This window comes from Thalassophryne amazonica, chromosome 2, assembly GCF_902500255.1.
Source record: "Thalassophryne amazonica chromosome 2, fThaAma1.1, whole genome shotgun sequence".
Taxonomy (NCBI): Eukaryota; Metazoa; Chordata; class Actinopteri; order Batrachoidiformes; family Batrachoididae; genus Thalassophryne; species Thalassophryne amazonica.
Genome location: NC_047104.1, coordinates 150,875,102 through 150,899,052, shown reverse-complemented (window position 1 = coordinate 150,899,052; position 23,951 = coordinate 150,875,102). Strand labels below are relative to the sequence as shown.

The 23,951-nt window shown below is 43.3% G+C and overlaps 1 pseudogene; it reads left to right on the top strand.

Annotated features, from left to right (window-relative positions):
* The first annotated feature begins 364 nt into the window (after positions 1–364).
* Positions 365–23,951, top strand: part of LOC117504414 — a 60,271-nt pseudogene continuing 36,684 nt past the window's right edge.

The window sequence follows — 23,951 nt, the reverse complement described above, 5'->3', positions numbered from 1 at the left end:
TTTTAATTTACAGATGAAAGGTTTCTAAAGAACCATTTATTGATTTATTTACCTATTTTAATTACAAGTGTTCTAAACTTTTTTAACAGTAATCAGAAATTTTGAGATAACAACAAAAAACATTTCCAATGATTTTTCTTCAGAAAACTGCTCTCTAAATGAGCAGTCCTGTCACACGTTAATGTTTTGTACAGATCAGTGGTTTCTGCACCAATCGGATTGGTCCGATGAGGGTTGTATAATCCATGAACTTCAGACGTTTTACAGACTGGTGGCTGGAGGTGCAGCTGTTGGTGTACAAAAGGAAAGAGGAATGAATGCAGCCTTGGGGGTATCCGGTACTGATGGACCGTATGTTGGGGGCATGACCTCCCAGCTTCACGTGCTGCCTCCTGTTGGACTGGAAATTAGTGATCAACCGGCAGGTGGAGTTGGGCACGCCAAGCTGAGAGAGCTTGTCCTGCAGGAGGGCTGGGATGATTGTATTGGAGACAGAGGTGACGTCCACCAGCAGAATCCTGGTGTAGGTTCCTGGGGAGTTCAGATGCTGGAGGATGAAGTGGAGGGACAAGTTCACACCATCATCTACAGACCTGTTGGCTCTGTAGGCAAACTCCAAGGGATCCAGGAGTGGGTCAGAGATGGATTTGAGGTGTGTGAGCACAAAGCACTTGAAGAATTTCATCACCACAGAGGTCAGGGTAATGGGTCTGTTGCCATTAAATCCTGTAGTTCTTTGTTTTTTGGGAATGGGGATGATGGCGGATGTCATGAAGCATGGTGGCACCTGGCATGTCTCCAGTGAGGTGTTGAAGATGTCTGTGAACACTAGAGACCGTTGGTCTGTACAGTTCTTCAGTATGGATGGGGAGACAGAGTCAAGACTCCCTACCCGGAGTAGGCAGTCCATCGGTTTCCAGCTGAGAACCATGGCCTTAGATTTAGAGGTGCTGATCCTCATCCCATCCACTTCACACTCAGCTATGAACCGATCCAGTGAGTGTTGGAGGTCACAGGCCGATGAAGCCAACAGGACGACATCATCTCCAAAAAGCAGTGATGTTCAGTCATCCACTGTGAAATCTCACAGCACTTTTTATCTCACACACAAAAAGACGGTTTTTAGCATTCTCCTGGGCCTATAACCTATTGCAAGGGTTTTTTTTTTTTATGTGACTGTGCCTTTCTTTATCTTCCTCTTGGGGAGTTGATGGTCTAGTGGTTAAGCGTTGGGCTTGAGACCAGAGGATCCTCGGTTCAAATCTCAGCCTGACCGCAAAATCACTAAGGGCCCTTGGGCAAGGTCCTTAACCCTCTAGTTTCTCCCGTGTGTAGTGGGCGCCTTGCATGGCAGCATCCTGACATTGGGGTGAATGTGAGGTATTATTGTAAAGTGCTTTGAGCATCTGATGCAGATGGAAAAGCGCTATATAAATGCAGTCCATTTACCATTTGGCATCAACATTACATTACAGTTCAAAGAAATAGTGCCACCCATTGGTGAAATTACTGTATTACATCAAGAACTCTGATTCCTTTCTGCTTGATATTGCTCTGCTTGAAAGGCTTTCTGTTGGAACCATTCATTATTAAGGTTCCTGATTTCATTCCTGAGTGATTTGTTGCTTCCATTTATTTCCTTATCCTTTAGAAGTCTCTGAATCTCATCAGCTTGTTCATAAAACCATACTTCGCTCTCTGTTGCTTTCCAAAGACATGTCTGGCAACTCGCTGAAGCACTTCATTCAGATCATCCCAAGATTCTTCACATCTTGGGAGCTTCTCTTCCAGGAAAAGTACCAACTTCACTTTCCTTTTAGCATTCACTGTGGTATCAGATTTTGATGGCAGTTTTGTCTTTCATTTCTTCTTGATCACAAAACAGCATTTTGTGATGAGGAGTTTATGGTCTGTAAAACAATCTGCTCTGGGATCAATCTTTGTTACACTGATGAATGGCCTGGCTGTTCTGTTGGCAAGCACATGGTCGATTTGGTGCCAGTGTTTTCAGCACAAATGTTGTAGGTATTAATAAGGTGGTTCTTAAGCTGGAACATCGTTCCCATTATTGAGATGAAAGCTTGTACAAAATTCAAGTGGCATTAAGCAGTTCAAGTTCATCTTACCTGTTCCATGGTTTTTAATGACTGAAGACCATAACTGGCACTCCTTCATGACGTGAGCATTGAAATCACCGAAGACAATTACGCTGGTCTCCTTTGGCACTCGCTGAGGCTCTAATTAGAAGCTCTACTTTTCAAGTGTTGAATACTGCATTGTAAGTGCATAGACACTGATCAGGGTGAGACGAGTGTTATCCTTGAGTGGAATCAGAGCTGTCAGTCTGTCATTTATGGGTTTTGGAATGGTGTTATTAAATCTACTGGAAATGGCAAAGTCAACACCTGCAGTTTTACAGTGCATCTGGAAAGTATTCACACTTCACTTTTTCCACATTTTATGTTACAGCCTTATTCCAAAATGGATAAAATTCTCTTTTTTTACTCAAAATTTTACACAAAATACCTCATAATGACAATGTGAAAAAAGTTTGAGAGTTTTGCAAATTTATTGAAAAAAAGGAAAGAAATCCCATGTATATAAGTATTCACAGCCTTTGCAATGAAGCTCAAAATTGAAGTCAGGTGCATCCTGTTTCCACTGATCATCCATGAGATGTTTCTACAGCCTAATTGGAGGCCACCTGGGGTAAATTCAGTTGTTTGGACATGATTTGGAAAGACACACACCTGTCTACATATAAGGTCCCACAGTTGACAGTTAATGTCAGAGCACAAACCAAGCATGAAGTCAAAGGAATTATCTGTAGACCTCCGAGACAGGATTGTCTCGAGGCACAAATCTTGGGAAACATTTCTGCTGCTTTGAAGGTCCTAATGAGCACAGTGGCCTCCATCATCCATAAATGGAAGAAATTCAGATCCACCAGGGGAGAAGGGCCTTAGTCGGGCAGGTGAGCAAGAACCTGAGCTCCATCATCCCTCTGTGGAGAGAGGAGAACCTTCCAGAAGGACAACCATCCCAACCTGAGGCCCCTTCACACATAGTGCGAAGTTTGGTCGAATGCGGCGAAACAGCATGAATCAGTCTGAAACATTGCGCCGATGGGCAGGCATGCACGATCCTGGTGCAAGGGTCATGCACACGGTGCGCGGTGCACCACATCACGATGCTGATGTGGAATAAATAAAAAATAACAACCAGCTGGTACCCCTGGAACCACATTGCGCTGCTTATGTGGAATAAATAAAACATAAAAACCAACGGGTACATGTGGAACCACATTGTGCCACTAATGTGGAATTAAAAAAAAACACAAACATACCACCCACTGATTGATTACTGATTGCCAGCCCAAAACTTTATCACTGAGCTGCCATCACTCAGTGATAAAGAGAAAATTTTTGAGAGAAACTTCCTTTTCTCTCAAAAATTCTTGAAAGGGTAGTTGTAAAACAGCTAACTGATCATCTGCAGAGGAATGGTCTATTTGAAGAGTTTCAGTCAGGTTTTAGAATTCATCATAGTACAGAAACAGCATTAGTGAAGGTTACAAATGATCTTCTTATGGCCTCGGACAGTGGACTCATCTCTGTGCTTGTTCTGTTAGACCTCAGTGCTGCTTTTGATACTGTTGACCATAAAATTTTATTACAGAGATTAGAGCATGCCATAGGTATTAAAGGCACTGCGCTGCGGTGGTTTGAATCATATTTGTCTAATAGATTACAATTTGTTCATGTAAATGGGGAATCGTCTTCACAGACTAAAGTTAATTATGGAGTTCCACAAGGTTCTGTGCTAGGACCAATTTTATTCACTTTATACATGCTTCCCTTAGGCAGTATTATTAGACGGTATTGCTTAAATTTTCATTGTTACGCAGATGATACCCAGCTTTATCTATCCATGAAGCCAGAGGACACACACCAATTAGCTAAACTGCAGGATTGTCTTACAGACATAAAGACATGGATGACCTCTAATTTCCTGCTTTTAAACTCAGATAAAACTGAAGATATTGTACTTGGCCCCACAAATCTTAGAAACATGGTGTCTAACCAGATCCTTACTCTGGATGGCATTACCCTGACCTCTAGTAATACTGTGAGAAATCTTGGAGTCATTTTTGATCAGGATATGTCATTCAAAGCGCATATTAAACAAATATGTAGGACTGCTTTTTTGCATTTACGCAATATCTCTAAAATCAGAAAGGTCTTGTCTCAGAGTGATGCTGAAAAACTAATTCATGCATTTATTTCCTCTAGGCTGGACTATTGTAATTAATTATTATCAGGTTGTCCTAAAAATTCCCTAAAAAGCCTTCAGTTAATTCAAAATGCTGCAGCTAGAGTACTGACGGGGACTAGAAGGAGAGAGCATATCTCATCCATATTGGCCTCTCTTCATTGGCTTCCTGTTAATTCTAGAATAGAATTTAAAATTCTTCTTCTTACTTATAAGGTTTTGAATAATCAGGTCCCATCTTATCTTAGCGACCTCATAGTACCATATCACCCCAATAGAGCGCTTCGCTCTCAGACTGCAGGCTTACTTGTAGTTCCTAGGGTTTGTAAGAGTAGAATGGGAGGCAGAGCCTTCAGCTTTCAGGCTCCTCTCCTGTGGAACCAGCTCCCAATTCAGATCAGGGAGACAGACACCCTCTCTACTTTTAAGATTAGGCTTAAACCTTTCCTTTTTGCTAAAGCTTATAGTTAGGGCTGGATCAGGTGACCCTGAACCATCCCTTAGTTATGCTGCTATAGACGTAGACTGCTGGGGGGTTCCCATGATGCACTGTTTCTTTCTCTTTTTGCTCTGTATGCACCACTCTGCATTTAATCATTAGTGATCGATCTCTGCTCCCCTCCACAGCATGTCTTTTTCCTGGTTCTCTCCCTCAGCCCCAACCAGTCCCAGCAGAAGACTGCCCCTCCCTGAGCCTGGTTCTGCTGGAGGTTTCTTCCTGTTAAAAGGGAGTTTTTCCTTCCCACTGTAGCCAAGTGCTTGCTCACAGGGGGTCGTTTTGACCGTTGGGGTTTTACATAATTATTGTATGGCCTTGCCTTACAATATAAAGCGCCTTGGGGCAACTGTTTGTTGTGATTTGGCGCTATATAAAAAAAAAAAATTGATTGATTGATTGATTGATCACTGGCCTGTAACCGGAGTGGGAAAAATGCCTGAAATCAACAGAGATGGATGTATTTAAAAAAAAAAAATACACAATAAAAAACCCAGCATTTTATATTGAATTCCTCTGAAAGCGGGCAATACAATGTCAGATCCCGTTATTTTTTATTTTTTTAGATACACAGAACACGCTCATCCTCCGATGAGTGTGTTTGTGTACTAAACCAGCTCTCCGTCTCTGGGGTCCGACCTTCGTGTCTCCATGGGTATTACCCGGCAGGGCTGCACAAAGGCTGTTCAAGCTGGTGGCGAGGAGATTCGTCTAGCCGCTCACTGCCTCCATCCGGACGTCCACCCCTCTGACGCTGATCTCGCACACCGGTCGAATAGCCTTCACTGGAACCAGGATACGAACCGGCCACGCCCGTTAACGGCAGCTCTCCTCTTATGGATCAGGGCTCTTGGAATGTTGCTAGATTTTAAATTTAGTGACTCGTACAGCGAGTCCCCAGGATGTGTTATTTTCATTAAAAACCAGACTAACCTTTTAGAGCACTTTTTGATGTTGTACACCCAATAATCTTTAACTTTTACACCTTAAGAAGCATCAATAAATCCAATGTCCGAGCCTTAACACTTTAACTGCATGCTTGGAAATTTATTGCAGGTTTTGCAAGTGCCGACAACATAATCAAAATAGGTTATATGATGATAATTTCACAACAGTAATTCAAGTGTAATTAGAATAATGACTGGCAGAGATTTTTTGTTTTTGATTCAATAATACTGTCTGATCTTACTTTGACTGGACTGGATTGACTTCTTAACAGTTTTTCCTAGGAGTGAGGGAAAGAGGTTTTTGAGGTTAAAGTCCCAGCTCGATGAACTTGATTTCCTCTTCATCAGCTATTAGTTGTTAGCTGACCACGATCCTTGTGTGATGTTGTAATCCTTCAGGAAATTAATCCACATAAGAGTTTATTCCTTCTTCAATCAACCAAAAGTTGATCTAATCCATTCTGGTATGCTGTGATGTTCCTTAAGAGAGAAAACGTTGAACATTCCTCACTCAGACTTAAGGCCAGTGATTATTCTCCAATGCTCTGCTACTCCATGACTGGACGGCCTGAGTGGGAGTTGAAAACTCTCTCAAATGATCTCTTATGGCTCCAACCCTCTCACTCCACGATTCCAATTGCTGCTCACAAGATGGTCAAGTCTTGTGATCTCCTCGTAGCAGGGGAGAAGTGGCAACAGCACCTCTCCCTGGAAGAATAACCCTGTTTCCTGGTGTTTCACAGTTTATATATGTGCTTGACTCTTTGTGGTCCTCAGATGATCTTGGTTACCATGGGGGCGCTGGTGACTCAAAACCTCCTCCCTTCTCCTTCCCTTACTGGAAGCCATCTGCGGCCCTTTGCCAGTAACTTATTTCTCTAGTTCCTCTTTTCTGTTAACACTTCAGCTTTTCTGAGAATTCATTCTTTTTAAATCATTTCTTTAGAATCACATCAATCATATTCAATCATTTCATTACAACTCTCTTTCACATAAAATAATTCATATGATCATATACAAACATTTTCATTCCTTATTATTCATTTCATATTTTACCACATCTTAATCATTTGATCAGTTGTTTATCATCAGCTTTTCTGGCCTCGTTGCAACATCACTTCCTCTTTTCCTCTGACTTTGCACTCTTTATGAAAAACAACTCATATAATCATTCATTTCACTTATTTGTAACATACTTTTTCTAATCAACTCTTAATTTTTAACACATTAATACTTCATTTAATCATACTTGTCATTTTAGAATCATCTTTAGACATATTCCATCATCTTCACCACTGAGTTCATTCCATGGGTCTCCCCATTTGTAATGGAAAAGTCCGGTATGACCTCACTTACTCCGGGAAAGTACCAAACACTGTCCAGTTTAATCCAACAGCATGTATATTAATCCCATGGCACGTACTATATTCCAAGATGAAAACAAGCTGAAAGCAAGCTTAAAGTCATCTTTCCTGACACCCCCTCCATGACTTGAAGCTCTGCCGATCTCTCTATGCCTCCATAAAAACATCCTCGTCGTCGTCGACAGGGTGAAGGGTGAGCACTTCTTTTTCATCCACCATCGGAGACAGAACAGGAGGAGCTGGAGTTGAACGACACTCATCCAGCACCACGTACTCCTCTCCGCCCATTTGTAGATTGCTGTCGCAGTCAGAAGGCTGCTCTTCCAGTAGCGATGATTGTGTTGGTAATCCCGATGGAGACGGAGTTGCCTCATATTCCTGAGATGATAATCCATCAGGGAACGATGGTGCGCATGGTGAAGTGGGGGTGATGGGTGTATAACACGGTGTAACTGGTGTAGATGGTCGTGGTGATGTATCCTTCGGTTGAGGTGAAGCTTCAGCGTGAATATCCTCAGGCTCGGGCTGTTGAAGGTGTTCGTCCAGGAACACCTGCGTGAGGGCCTCCAAACACCAGTTCATATCCTTGGTCTGCACTCCAACCTCCGTAGTGCGCTGTGGAGATGAACGTGGAACTGGTGGTAATGAAGGACCAATGGCCACGATCCGGCCATCGGCAAGATGAGCTGTGGAGAATCTTATTCCCGTAGGATACATCCACATTTTGGTTAACACGGGGCAATACATATATCCCTCTGGAGACACTACAGTGTCAGCTCGTATTTGATCAACCAAAAGGGAATGCCACATCATGTTTGCCTCGACCTCAATTTTTAGGTATGTTGCTGTTGGTACCTGGGGCAGAAAAGAAGTATCCTTCCGTCCCACTATTCCCCGTGCCACTTGAACAGGGAAGTTGTTGCCATAACACGTCGGGCACCACAGAGTCGGTGTTATCTCCCAGAAGTAGAGCGCTTGTTCCAGGGTGGCTTGACAATGAATACATCTTATATCCCCCTATAGTGTAAGAGGAAACATTAGTCTTTTAACTATTATATTGCAAGCAAGCAAAAGAGTTCGTCGGGATCATTCAGATGCACGCCAGAGCCGCCTCATGATTACCGTAGGAGAGTGGGACTGTGATGACGTTACCATTCCCGCTGTAGCTGAAGCAGCTGCACGCGGGAAGCAAGCATCATAGGTCGTAAACCATAACAGCAGGAGTAGTTGACTAACCATGGACAGCCAGTATAAAGCTTATAATATTCCCCATCCTAAGGCCCAAATTATGATAAGTCCAAGTTTGTAGAGCCAGGGTTTCTTGCGTTGTACGGCTCCAGTTAACGTAGCTATGTATGCCAATAGGGTCAGGGCCATCACAGCTTCACACACAATGTCAGCTATCACTGCCGGGGCGTAAAAGATTGCTGTCATATCTATCACCATCCAAATTGTAATTGATGTGTACTGCCATATTCCCCAACAGTCAAACTGGAGAGTAAAGCGACCGAGGACGTGAGTGATGAATAAAGACAACCCTAAATCACTCTGACCATAGTGCAGATTGATGATCGCCAATCTGACACATCCATGTAGTAACGTTACTATTCGCAGTGGTTGTCGTAAGTCCCAACGGCCGACACAGCAGTATAGCAGCCATATTAACAGTAGTGCAATAAACTCCACTCTACTCACTTTGAAGATGGTGTCATTTATGCCGCCAGTATTGTTGGACATTGTGCTCTCTTATTCTTTTTACTTATCTCCTTAAGTTTGAACACTGTTATGTAGATGCTTCTTCTTCCCTCACTCCCCCAAGACAGAATGAACAGGGCGTGTGTCGGCGTCGGGCTTTGTAGACTCCATCGCTCCTCCCCTAACGGAGGAGGGGCTCCATATCACTGCGTTGTGTGCTCGTCCCACACAAGCGCAGGGCGGCTGCGAAACTTCCTTTTAACAAAACATATCCAATTACTGCAGCAATAATAAGTCCTATTATGATTAACAGATAGGGCCAAAGATATCCAAACAAATGTCCAATCCAACCAGTCACTACTTCGAGACCTTCTTTAATGACCTCTCCGGTCTCTGCAGCGAAAGTGGTGATGATTCCTCCAGCGATTATTTGCGTTCTTTCCCACCAAGAACATTCATGCCGACCTCTTCCTTTTCCACAGCTTGTTCTGCAGGCGATTCACATGTACCATTATTGTAAATCCGATTGGGTCCCAACCATTCGTAACCGACAATTTCTTGTCCTTCACATAGACTTTTCTTGAAGGCATATCCTTCTTCAAGCATTATCAAAGCATCTCCAACAAATGGCACTATGTGGCCTAGGATCTGCTTCCTTTTCGACATTCCATGTCCCAGGACAGCCTTGGCACATCCAACGTTGGGTGGAAAAGCTCTTATCCATTCGCCTGCACTGTTCTTCTCCCAAACTGTTTGATGGCCATAAGTGTCATACTCGCCGTCATAGTAAGCGTCACAATATTCTTCCCAGCCAGGAACATTTCTACAATTTTGACGGGCAAGGCTTATCGTGCATGTGGTATTAAGTCTATTACAAATCATTTTCCAGGGCCGTGGCGTAACATAAGGGTTTGGTCTCCAGAGTACACTGGACCAAGTAGCTCTATCTCTGGAGTAGACCGTGGCGATGTATTGATATTTAACCCAATAATTATTACTTTGATCTAAACAGGGGAATACCCAATCTTCAACTTCATATTTCTCCATTCCCCACCAAGTGACTTCCTTACTACGCCTAACTCCTTCCTGCCATGCTTGAAGGGTCCCCTTAATGGTTGGAACCTGTAACAACTTTGTACAGTTATATACCCATCTTAGCCAATTCCCTGTCTTAATTTGGTCTATGGGACATCGGGGGGATTTACCAGAACCTTCAGCCAAATTATTATGGTATTCTGTCTCATGTAAGCTTCCATAGATTTTATTTGCCACGCATTGATCAATTTTGCTAAAATCTTCCTGAGGTACTGACCTTAGCTCATCAGGCTTTGGTAGTTTTTGCACATAGAATTTTGCTTTATGTGGACCCCGCAAACTATGCCCAGTCCACGTGTATCCCCTTGGAAAATTCCCCTCAAAATGCATCAGTGGAACGCTCCAGACCCACGGAAAAGTGTCGTTAAGCCATTCATCATGTTTTGCCTCCTGTTTTTGTTTCCAAGTAATCCTGTCTATCAAATCAATAACTGGTGCAAGCACCATGTAATTTTGAGATTTACATCCAATAGGTCGATTCCAATAACATCTATCTAATTTTGCTACTTTTTCTTTTACACAATAATCATGAATCTTGTAGGGAGTGGTTTGGTTTTCCCCTGTGTTGGTGATATCTTTGTGGATCCCACCAATGCTACTGGTGAGATGGCGGTTGGTTTGGAATATAGTATTCCTGTTCCTATGTCGGTAGCATTGTTCAACGGAGGGACTATTGTAGATGTAGTATCCACTTTTGGCACTCTGCTGCGGGTGTTGTCACAGGTGAGGTTATAGTTACCCCAATGTTTCCAGGTAGGCATTTTCATTCTGCAAACATCATGTCTTGGTAATGCTGGAAAAACAGCTTCTTTTTCCCAATATTCTGCTCGATAGCCCAGTAGTACTCTGCATCCCCATGAGCAATACCAGGCTGGCTCGCCAGGTTCAGGTCTTATCCAAGTGCAGCCTACTTCTCTTCCCTCTCTTTGTTTTAACCGTAAGATGGTTGCCACGATAATCTCTTGATCCCTCACTTGTAGGTTTTGAAGGATTTCTGCTCCGGTGGTCAGGTTGTGATTGGTAGTGACGGTTGGAAATTCCCCACTGTCGTTCAAGTATTGCAGCCACTTATTCTTTTGCATCTGCTGAGTTAGGTTCTTCATCTTTGCCCATGTCTCTGTAGAATTCTGGTCCCATATCATGTAGATGTTTCTTGATTCAACTCACCAACATGTCTGTTGAAAAGTTTTAGTTGTTGCGTACTGGACCCTGATATGGGTTAAGGTCCAGGGCGTACTACCATAGTGGTACAGGATAGCTAGAAGTACAGCAATGCCGACTAATAATGCTGTAAGTCTGGCCATCCAACTCCAACATTGGAGGCACTTTTTCTTCCACGGCCGTTTTTGTTGCTGCTGCCTTATTCCAACATTTTCGTAGTAGAATTCACTCGGTACTGGTGGCAGCAGCTCCAGCTTTTGGGGTTGTTGCAGTAGTGGCATTTCTATGCCAAATTCTCCTTCTCTTGGTCTGTCGTTGATTCTTTGAGGTTGCATGGTGATCACGCTGTCTTCCTGTGGTTCTCCCATCTCGAAGATAGATGATCTTAGGTGCTGTTGTTTGTCTCGTGCTCCTAACAGAGACACTTGATGCTCATTGCTGAAGAAGGGTGATTAACAAGGGAGATGGCCATGGGAGTCTAATATCTAGTCCTCGCCACGCCCATTTCCAAGTGACAACTGTCACCTCCTTCATTTCAGGTGGTGGTCCCTGGGGTGTGTAGAAACATTGTGAAGATGCAGGATTCAATTCTCTACGTAAGTGCAAGATGTCCTCATAGGCATCCCAATATGCTGCTCCACTGTAGACATACTGCGCCATCACAGAGTACAGAGGAGTCGATCTCCGAAATAATCCTCTTCCCGACTTTATGCCAAGTCGTATCAGTATAGCCTTTGAGGGTTGCCAAAGCCCCACTAGTACTCTGGTTCGCCATCCACTTCTAATAGGCGGAACACTTCCGCCTTTTTCGATGTCAAGGTACTGTACTGTCGTACATATTGGCAAAGTTTGGTTCTCAATCAAATAAAAAGTTGAACGTGCCTCTTGTTGTTGAAGTCTTTTAAACATATAGGGACTACTGGTCCAAATCTGGAAAGATCCAAGCCAAATATCCACATACATTCCTTGTAATGGATCAACATAATTAGGTCCCCACCTTATTTTAAATCTGTAGCCCCTTCTCTGTACATACACTACGTTCAAGATGCAGGGGTATAAGTCTGGACATCGGGGAATTGGGTAAAACTTCCATCCAACCCCAGGGCAATTCCAGTGTTGTCCAACTTTGTTCACGATAGCTTCCAGAGGAGCGTATATTCCAGGCTCTGCAAGGTCAGCAGCTCTTTTATATGAGTCATTATCTACAAAGTATCCTCCTGTCCCCAGCAACCATCCTTTTTCTTTGTAATCCTTTTGTGGCCAGTTTAAACATATTTTCTTGTAGGGTAATTCCAAATATGGTGTAAGTCCTCCCGGCCCGGATCGTAGACTATTTACATTATTTTCATCCAGTTTGAAAGTCCGCAGCATGATTCAGAGTGAGTTGTTACTCCGCCATTGGTCTCCTTCTCTTTCTGCCAAGATGCACCACCATAGGGAACAGTTGTTGTCTCTTAGAAAGATGAGTGTAGATGGGAGATGGGTGCTTAAGTTCTGAATCCATTCCTTTCCACGCCCACTTCCACATCGTAACAATCATTCTGTCAGGTTTAGCGAGGGGTCCCTCAGGGATCCTCTGTACCTGATGTAGGGGTACATAGTCCCATAGATCTTGCCAATGCTGCCAAAACCGGTATCCGGATAATCTGGTTTGTGATAGGGCTAGATAAAGGGGAACTATAGGCTTGTCTTCTTGATCCTTAGGCTCAATTTGAAGCTGAATCTTCCTTGCCTGACTACAGTTCCAGACTCCTCTTTTGTACAGGTAGCAGAAGTTTTGATTTTCAAAAATTGGTGGTATGGTTGGGGGTAGGCAGGTCATACAGGCCAGGGGTTGATCGATAACTCTTAAATTTAATGTCTGGTTATCTAATACGGGATATCTTGGGTCTTGCAGTCGTTTGTGCAATTGACGTTGCATGTTGGGGCTTGTCATCCAGATCAAGCACTGGTTAAGGTATATTTCAACATAGACTCCTTGGAGTGGCTCAACGTAATTAATCCCCCATCTCAATGTGAATCTCATGTCTTTGAGTTGTAGGTAAACCACATTTAATATCCAAGGGTAGGTGTCTGGACATCTTGGAACCGATTGGGGCATTCTTCGTCGTCCTTTCATGTACCAATGCCGCAGACTTGCATCGCTCAGCACTCGTTCAGCGAGTAATTTTTGTCCTGTTGTCTCTGTTAATTCGGCATCTCTTTTATATTCATAATTTGAGACATAATATCCTTTAGATGCTAGTTCCCAGTCTTCTTCCTCAAAATCTTTTTCTGGCCAATTTAAGTATAGTTTCTCAGCACCGGGGACACCTTGTATGTAGGGTCCAAACCTTCCTCGATTATTAATAAGGGGTACTCTATATACATTTGGTCCTTGCGACATTTTGCAAACCACCGCTTCTTTTTACTTCTTCTTTGTCCCGCAGAAAATGGAGGGAAATATCCAGCGACTCTGAGGCTTTCTTGATTTTTCCTCACCTTGAGTCGGTTGGTCTAACGACTGCTGCTGTTCCTCTAGGAGGTCAACATGTGCTCCGACAGAATAAACCCCTACATAGGGAACCAACACCATCAGCACTGTGAGCCGCACCTTAATTATTTGGTCCGGCTTACTAGGAGTGTCCGCTCTGCTAGCCACTCCCCCCCTAGATTGTATCCTCCTTTTCCTCACCCATTCTTCGGGTGTCACGTGGTACTCGGCTGACTTCTTTTTCGGTTTTGCTGCTTTATTTCCCCAAGCGCCTAATCCAGTGGTAAAATAATACATGAAGGTTTCTCTGCCCCCTTTTTCTTGTGGCACCTCTTCTGCATCTTCCAGTAGAACTTCTGGGTTTTTTTTTAGAACTTCTTCTATCAATTTTGCCCAACTTCTCAATTCCCAAGGGCCAATCCATCCTTCTTCTTGGGCTTTTTGCTGTTGATCATCGGTCAGTCCTCCCATCATGTCTGTATATCCGGGTCGCTCCGGATCTCTATACACTCTGAACACCAGTGGAATTTGCACTGCGTCTATTGGAGGGTCATAAGTTTGCCCATATTCTGGACCATGGGACCAACTTTGATGTATAGCTTCATGCAACAAAGACGGCTTTTGCTCACTACCTCCTGCAGCTTGATCACTTCCTCCTGCTCTAGTTGTGTCCAACATCAGATAGACACTTGGTGCCGTTGGTCTCACGTCACCGCTGCCTTGATTCCCCTCAGCTTGATCATGCGCAGTTGTTGCTGCAGGATTAGCCCAGCAGGCTTCATCGGTGTGAAAGGTCCTCAGAGGGTCCAAAAACCTTCTCACTTGCCATCCGTCTGCTTTTGCCACATGCAGTAGTCTTCCCATATGAGTTCTTGCTTTACACACCAGGCAATACTCGATCTCACATCCATTCCAATAACATGAACACACCTGCATATCCACATTGTCTCCACGTATGTCCCACTGGGTGTAAAAGACCATTCTTGGCAAGTGGGTTAGTCGGCATAACCCACATACAAGCGCATCCAAAACCTTCACCGGCTTGTGAAGTAATTGCTTGAATTCATTTTTTGCCCCATTTGGAATTGGGGGTTTCCTAACCCCAGGTCCCGACCATTGGACCGTCAGCTGTACTCCTTCGCGGCAAATCACACCGTGATTCTCAACTTTTTTCCATTGTAATAACTCCTTTTCATTAGATAAAAATCCTTTCTTTGCATGATATAGTATCCTCAGGGCTCTGCCTGCCCAGAGGTCAGTTCTTGTTCTTCTTAAGGCAACCACCCCATTGACAGTGGCCATTCTGACGAAGGGTGGAAGATCTTGGGTGTTTTTGGCCATGTTTAGCTCCTGGTTTTGTCTAGTTAGGAGTTGGCTTCAGCTGCTCCACTCCTTGGATTCCCTTCCTCTTCAACTCTACTGTGTTACTGTCCAGTATCTTCACTACTGTATCTGTGGTCTCATACGTAGGTTTAACAGCAGTGTTGGTTGGGTGATCTCGAGCTCTCACCCACACCTTCTGTCCAACCTTAAATAGGATCTTTGGTTCTGGTTCTCTGTTCCTTTTAGTCTGACTCTGCCCGACTTCTGGTGTCGAAAATGGGCGTTGGTTCAGCTCTTGCGAAGGGGTGGGCCTGCTGGCACGATGGCGGTCATTCAGGGCCTGTCCAATTTCCAGGGCCTTAGTACTCCATTCCTTCGTGTTAGCATTTTGTCCAATCCAGTTTTTCACCAGTCCAATAGCCCTTTCCACAACTCCATTTGCTTGAGGATTGTCTTACAGACATAAAGACATGGATGACCTCTAATTTCCTGCTTTTAAACTCAGATAAAACTGAAGTTATTGTACTTGGCCCCACAAATCTTAGAAACATGGTGTCTAACCAGATCCTTACTCTGGATGGCATTACCCTGACCTCTAGTAATACTGTGAGAAATCTTGGAGTCATTTTTGATCAGGATATGTCATTCAAAGCGCATATTAAACAAATATGTAGGACTGCTTTTTTGCATTTACGCAATATCTCTAAAATCAGAAAGGTCTTGTCTCAGAGTGATGCTGAAAAACTAATTCATGCATTTATTTCCTCTAGGCTGGACTATTGTAATTCATTATTATCAGGTTGTCCTAAAAGTTCCCTAAAAAGCCTTCAGTTAATTCAAAATGCTGCAGCTAGAGTACTGACGGGGACTAGAAGGAGAGAGCATATCTCACCCATATTGGCCTCTCTTCATTGGCTTCCTGTTAATTCTAGAATAGAATTTAAAATTCTTCTTCTTACTTATAAGGTTTTGAATAATCAGGTCCCATCTTATCTTAGGGACCTCGTAGTACCATATCACCCCAATAGAGCGCTTCGCTCTCAGACTGCAGGCTTACTTGTAGTTCCTAGGGTTTGTAAGAGTAGAATGGGAGGCAGAGCCTTCAGCTTTCAGGCTCCTCTCCTGTGGAACCAGCTCCCAATTCAGATCAGGGCGACAGACACCCTCTCTACTTTTAAGATTAGGCTTAAAACTTTCCTTTTTGCTAAAGCTTATAGTTAGGGCTGGATCAGGTGACCCTGAACCATCCCTTAGTTATGCTGCTATAGACGTAGACTGCTGGGGGGTTCCCATGATGCACTGTTTCTTTCTCTTTTTGCTCTGTATGCACCACTCTGCATTTAATCATTAGTGATCGATCTCTGCTCCCCTCCACAGCATGTCTTTTTCCTGGTTCTCTCCCTCAGCCCCAACCAGTCCCAGCAGAAGACTGCCCCTCCCTGAGCCTGGTTCTGCTGGAGGTTTCTTCCTGTTAAAAGGGAGTTTTTCCTTCCCACTGTAGCCAAGTGCTTGCTCACAGGGGGTCGTTTTGACCGTTGGGGTTTTACATAATTATTGTATGGCCTTGCCTTACAATATAAAGCGCCTTGGGGCAACTGTTTGTTGTGATTTGGCGCTATATAAAAAAAAAAAATTGATTGATTGATTGATTGATTGAGGAGTGTATGGGGGCGAGTAAATTCTCATTACTCCATTTTTCTGGCACCACTGGTCGACCTGAGCATTACGGAAATGTGTCCCATTGTCTGTTCTCAGCTCCTTAGGTATCCCCAGATTTGAACACACTTGATCCAACATGCTGATCACACTGCTGCCGTTGGCTTTTCTCACAGGCTTAAAGGTCACATAGCCTGACATAGAGTCCACAAGCACCAACAGATACTTTTCTCCTTTCTTACCGGTCACCCCCATGGGCCCGGCAACATCCATGCACACTGATCCCCATGGAACAGTACTCTTTATGGTGAAACCATCCACCCTTTGTCCTCGTCGCCCTGCATTGTATCGACCACATACTTCACAGTCTTTGAGGACTCGGCAGACTTGGTTTCTCGGAATCCAAAGTTGCAGCTTCTCCAGCTCCTTCCGTGTGGGAATGGTGCCTGCATGGCCAAGCGCTTCATGTACGGCCAGCACCACTTCTTTCACGGACTCTTTTGGAACTACCCTTCCCTTGGGTGTCTGTTCCCACTTCTCGATCCCGACAACGACGACTTTTCTCAGCTGCACATAGCGGTCCACTTCTTCGTTCCCGCTCCAATGTGCTCCTTCTTTTACATGGGCCTTCTGATGTACCACATCTAAGTCCATTGTTAGCCTCAACTCAGCTATTTTCCTCCACAAATCCATATGAGCTACAGGCTTCCCCTTAGCTCCCTCGAATCCATTTTCTTCCCAAATGGATAAGTCCTCTTTCAGGGCTTGTGCTCAGTAATGACTGTCTGTAACCACTTTAGCCCTTTTTACTTTCCTCTTGTTTAACTCCAAGAGTCCTTCCAGTTTTGCTGTAACTTCTCCAGCTTGGGCACTTCCTGGCATTTGACCTTTTTGACGATATTTCTCCTTATCTTGATACTTCAGAATATAGCCCCAATAAGCTATATTGTCTGTACCCTTCTTCGACCCATCAGTGTACATAGTCCAGTCATATGGCTCCATAGGGAGTTGCCTGTCCTTCGGTAACTTTTTTGTCGCCGACTGTTTTGGCCCGATTTCCAGCTCAGGGTCTAGCAGGATGTCCTCCCACCTTCCCCATCTGGCATTTGTGGCTTTAGTACTCTTAATAGTTCCTTTTCTTAGGAACCGGTGGACTTGGCTTTGAGTAATAACTTTTATTCCCTGACCTTGTGCAAGTTCTTTTAACGTACTCCAATATCTAGCCAGGACTGCCAGTTCTTTTTCTTCCGGTGGATATTTTCTCTCAATCGAAGACAGAGTATAGCTCCACAATGTTACCATACCCCCTCCTTCGTTGCTCACTTTTACCACCGAATCCTCTTCTTCACAGCTTATTTCGGCTAGCAGACGAGTAGTCAGACTACGCGGCTCCAGCCTAACTGCGTCTTGAATGGCTTTCTTTAGCTTTTCCAAGCAATCCTGATCTGTAGCTGTCCAAATCCATTGCTTTTGCTCTTGTCCATTAGGTTTCTTCTTGAGACGAGCATAAAGGGGCTTTGCGTATCTCTGATAGTGTGGAACGTGATCTCTCACATAGTTACACAATCCCAGTATTTTCTGTAGGTCATTCTCAGATTGAGGTGGTTTAATCTGACTCAATTTTTCTCGGTATACTTCTGAGAGTCCCAGGTCTGATGATACCTGGAATCCCAAATAGTTAACCCTGAATTGTCCAAACTGACATTTCTTCAGGTTGAGTTTTAATCCAGCTTCTGTGAGCTTCTGTATCACCTTTTGCAGCCGCATTAGGTGTTCATTTTCATCATCATCTACGATAAACACATCGTCGATGTAGAATGTTACTCCCAGATCTTTCAATATTTCCATTACTGCTGCTTGGAACACATTTGGTGAATTTCTGTATCCCTGCGGGAGTCGTTGCCACACATAACTTTTCCCTTTATGTGTGAATGCTGTTTTCCCTTGTGACTGTTTTGCTAATCGCAGGGAAAGGAATCCATTTGCCAGATCAATGCATGATTTGTATTTCTTAATTTGGAGTGTTTTCAGTGCTCCTTGGGGATTTATCAAGCTCGCTCTATTGGCTATTGTTCGTCGATTGAGAGCCTTGAAGTTGATTACTGGTCTCCAGCTTCCTCCTGCCGACTCTGGCTTCTTAACTGCTTGGACTGCTGTTAGTGATCAGATTCAATTCCACTCGAATGATCCCCAAAGCTTCCAATTCTTTCACTATTTTATCCATTTCCTCAACCGCTCCAGGGTTCAAGGGATATTGTCGCACTGGTGGATGTACTCCTCCTTCGATGACATGAATGTGTTTAGCCCCCAAATCTCCACAATCATTTTCAAATCGTGCAACTTTAGCTTTGGAGATAATTTCCCTCAATTTTTCTTTCCCTGCTTCAGAGAAATCACTTTCTTCAATCTTTTCTTCTGTGACAGCTGGTACAACAAATATGATTCGTCTGTAGATGACCCATGGTCACAGACATACAGTCATAAAATGACATGAATGAGAAACAGTTCGCTCTTCTCATGTCCACATCTTCTGACGTCATATGGAACAGAGCTCACATGGGTGATGTGAAAGTCAGATCACCAGCTGTGTGTTCTGATCTTACGGTTCGTTTCACCCTGGGGGCAGCCTGTCAATGTGCTGCAGTGAGGGAGCGCGCACATGCACACTGCAGCCCACAGAATATATCACCACAGCGATATATGTTTTTATTTATGCCCACATGATGACAGCAAACAGACACACGCGCATCACAGTGGGCAGTTGTTAGTCCATGTCTGTCCAAACACAGTACGTGTTGTCTAGGTGGGATGTTCAGAATGACAGATCTCCACAGCTGTTTTTGTCAGCGGCCACACCTCCTGTCAGTTCAGCGCACACACACCAAAGCCACACTTGTGGGAAACTTAGACAAATTTCACTGCCAGCACGACAGGGATTGTCTGCAGACTCTTGGCATGCCAAGAGTATGAATGGCCACACATTTTCTAAGAGCCATGCGAGTGGTGTTAGATGTTCATGTGTGTCAGCTGGAATTTGGCCGACACCTGCCGCGAGAGGGTTTGATGGGCTCGCACAGGGCACACTCTGTCTTTCAGTCACTGGTGTGCACAAATAGTTGTATGAGGCATTCGAGGCAGGGACGATTTTACATGTTTTGCACACAGTTCCTGCTTCATGCACACTTTGATCACTTAGGGCCCCTTCACACATAGTGAAAGGGCCCTAAGGATGGGGTGGAGCCTCAAACTGAATAACTTGACTGGACTAAAGGACGATTTACATTGCATCCAGAAAGTATTCACAGCAACACTTCAATTTTCAACATTTTGTTCACAAGATATTCAGGCACAGGTTTTCCCACCAACTACAGATGCATCAAAGTACTACACACTACATGTCTTCTATCTATCTATCTATTATGTGAATGGAAAGAAGAAAGCCTAAATGCCACTGAATCTTGATGGAAGGAAAAGAATGGCAAGTTCATTTCAGTATGAACAGACCTGCCTCCAGCTCCTGATGGCCTACTGGAAATTATTCACTGTGACTTAAAACCTGATGCATTACTTTGAAAACCACTCGTCACAGGCATGGCCTTGAGTCTACGTTTGCTTGTGGAGATTGCAAAGGTTCTAGCTGCTCTAATGTAATGGATCCAAAAGTTGCAACTGAAGTTGGTGAATCAATCAATCAATCAATCAATTTTATTTATATAGCGCCAAATCACAACAAACAGTTGCCCCAAGGCGCTTTATATTGTAAGGCAAGGCCATACAATAATTATGTAAAACCCCAACGGTCAAAACGACCCCCTGTGAGCAAGCACTTGGCTACAGTGGGAAGGAAAAACTCCCTTTTAACAGGAAGAAACCTCCAGCAGAACCAGGCTCAGGGAGGGGCAGTCTTCTGCTGGGACTGGTTGGGGCTGAGGGAGAGAACCAGGAAAAAGACATGCACCTGTGGAGGGGAGCAGAGATCGATCACTAATGATTAAATGCAGAGTGGTGCATACAGAGCAAAAAGAGAAAGAAACACTCAGTGCATCATGGGAACCCCCCAGCAGTCTAAGTCTATAGCAGCATAACTAAGGGATGGTTCAGGGTCACCTGATCCAGCCCTAACTATAAGCTTTAGCAAAAAGGAAAGTTTTAAGCCTAATCTTAAAAGTAGAGAGGGTGTCTGTCTCCCTGATCTGAATTGGGAGCTGGTTCCACAGGAGAGGAGCCTGAAAGCTGAAGGCTCTGCCTCCCATTCTACTCTTACAAACCCTAGGAACTACAAGTAAGCCTGCAGTCTGAGAGCGCAGCGCTCTATTGGGGTGATATGGTACTATGAGGTCCCTAAGATAAGATGGGACCTGATTATTCAAAACCTTATAAGTAAGAAGAATTTTAAATTCTATTCTAGAATTAACAGGAAGCCAATGAAGAGAGGCCAATATGGGTGAGATATGCTCTCTCCTTCTAGTCCCCATTAGTACTCTAGCTGCAGCATTTTGAATTAACTGAAGGCTTTTCAGGGAACTTTTAGGACAACCTGATAATAATGAATTACGATAGTCCAGCCTAGAGGAAATAAATGCATGAATTAGTTTTTCAGCATCACTCTGAGACAAGACCTTTCTAATTTTAGAGATATTGCGTAAATGCAAAAAGGCAGTCCTACATATTTCTTTAATATGCGCATTGAATGATATATCCTGATCAAAAATGACTCCAAGATTTCTCACAGTATTACTAGAGGTCAGGGTAATGCCATCCAGGGTAAGGATCTGGTTAGACACCATGTTTCTAAGATTTGTGGGGCCAAGTACAATAACTTCAGTTTTATCTGAGTGTAAAAGCAGGAAATTAGAGGTCATCCATGTCTTTATGTCTGTAAGACAATCCTGCAGTTTAGCTAATTGGTGTGTGTCCTCTGGCTTCATGGATAGATAAAGCTGGGTATAATCTGCGTAACAATGAAAATTTAAGCAATGCCGTCTAATAATACTGCCTAAGGGAAGCATGTATAAAGTGAATAAAATTGGTCCTAGCACAGAACCGTGTGGAACTCCATAATTAACCTTAGTCTGTGAAGAAGATTCCCCATTTACATGAACAAATTGTAATCTATTAGATAAATATGATTCAAACCACCGCAGCGCAGTGCCTTTAATACCTATGGCATGCTCTAATCTCTGTAATAAAATTTTATGGTCAACAGTATCAAAAGCAGCACTGAGGTCTAACAGAACAAGCACAGAGATGAGTCCACTGAGGCCATAAGATCATTTGTAACCTTCACTAATGCTGTTTCTGTACTATGATGAATTCTAAAACCTGACTGAGACTCTTCAAATAGACCATTCCTCTGCAGATGATCAGTTAGCTGTTTTACAACTACCCTTTCAAGAATTTTTGAGAGAAAAGGAAGGTTGGAGATTGGCCTATAATTAGCTAAGATAGCTGGGTCAAGTGATGGCTTTTTAAGTAATGGTTTAATTACTGCCACCTTAAAAGCCTGTGGTACATAGCCAACTAACAAAGATAAGTTGATCATATTTAAGATCGAAGCATTAAATAATGGTAGGGCTTCCTTGAGCAGCCTGGTAGACATGTTGATGGTTTGGATGAAGTAACTAATGAAAATAACTCAGACAGAACAATCAGAGAGAAAGAGTCTAACCAAATACCGGCATCACTGAAAGCAGCCAAAGATAACGATACGTCTTTGGGATGGTTATGAGTAATTTTTTCTCTAATAGTTAAAATTTTATTAGCAAAGAAAGTCATGAAGTCATTACTATTTAAAGTTAAAGGAATACTCGGCTCAATAGAGCTCTGACTCTTTGTCAGCCTGGCTACAGTGCTGAAAAGAAACCTGGGGTTGTTATTTTCTTCAATTAGTGATGAGTAGTAAGATGTCCTAGCTTTACGGAGGGCTTTTTTTATAGAGCAACAGACTCTTTTTCCAGGCTAAGTGAAGATCTTCTAAATTAGTGAGACGCCATTTCCTCTACAACTTACGGGTTATCTGCTTTAAGCTGCAAGTTTGTGAGTTATACCATGGAGCACTTCTGATTTAAAGCTCTCTTTTTCAGAGGAGCTACAGCATCCAAAGTTGTCTTCAATGAGGATGTAAAACTACTGACGAGATACTCTCTCTCACTTACAGAGTTTAGGTAGCTACTCTGCACTGTGTTGGTATATGGCATTAGAGAACATAAAGAAGAAATCATATCCTTAAACCTAGTTACAGCGCTTTCTGAAAGACTTCTAGTGTAATGAAACTTATTCCCCATTGCTGGGTAGGCCATCAGAGTAAATGTAAATGTAATTAAGAAATGATCAGACAGAAGGGAGTTTTCAGGGTTCAATTTCCATACCATAAGTCAGAACAAGATCTAAGATATGATTAAAATGGTGGGTGGACTCATTTACATTTTGAGCAAAGCCAATTGAGTCTAATAATAGATTAAATGCAGTGTTGAGGCTGTCATTCTCAGCATGTGTGTGGATGTTAAAATCGCCCACTATAATTATCTTATCTGAGCTAAGCACTAAGTCAGACAAAAGGTCTGAAAATTCAGAGAAACTCACAGTAACGACCAGGTGGACGATAGATACCAAATAAAACTGGTTTTTGGGACTTCCAATTTGGATGGACAAGACTAAGAGTCAAGCTTTCAAATGAATTAAAGCTCTGTCTGGGTTTTTGATTAATTAATAAGCTGGAATGGAAGATTGCTGCTAATCCTCTGCCTCAGCCCATGCTACGAGCATTCTGGCAGTTAGTGTGACCCGGGGGTGTTGACTCATTTAAACTAACATATTCATCCTGCTGTAACCAGGATTCTGTAAGGCAGAATAGATCAATATGTTGATCAATTATTATATCATTTACTAACAGGGACTTAGAAGAGAGAGACCTAATGTTTAATAGACCACATTTAACTGTTTTAGTCTGTGGTGCAGTTGAAGGTGCTATATTATTTTTTCTTTTTGAATTTTTATGCTTAAATAGATTTTTGCTGGTTATTGGTGGTCTGGGAGCAGGCACCGTCTCTACGGGGATGGCAGGGGGAGAGAAGCTGCAGAGAGGTGTGTAAGACTACAACTCTGCTTCCTGGTCCCAACCCTGGATCGTCACGGTTTGGAGGATTTAAGAAAATTGGCCAGATTTCTAGAAATGAGAGCTGCTCCATCCAAAGTGGGATGGATGCCGTCTCTCCTAACAAGACCAGGTTTTCCCCAGAAGCTTTGCCAATTATCTATGAAGCACACCTAATTTTTTGGACACCACTCAGACAGCCAGCAATTCAAGGAGAACATGCGGCTAAACATGTCACTCCCGGTCCGATTGGGGAGGGGCCCAGAGAAAACTACAGAGTCCGACATTGTTTTTGCAAAGTTACACACCGATTCAATGTTAATTTTAGTGACCTCCGATTGGCGTAACCGGGTGTCATTACTGCCGACGTGAATTA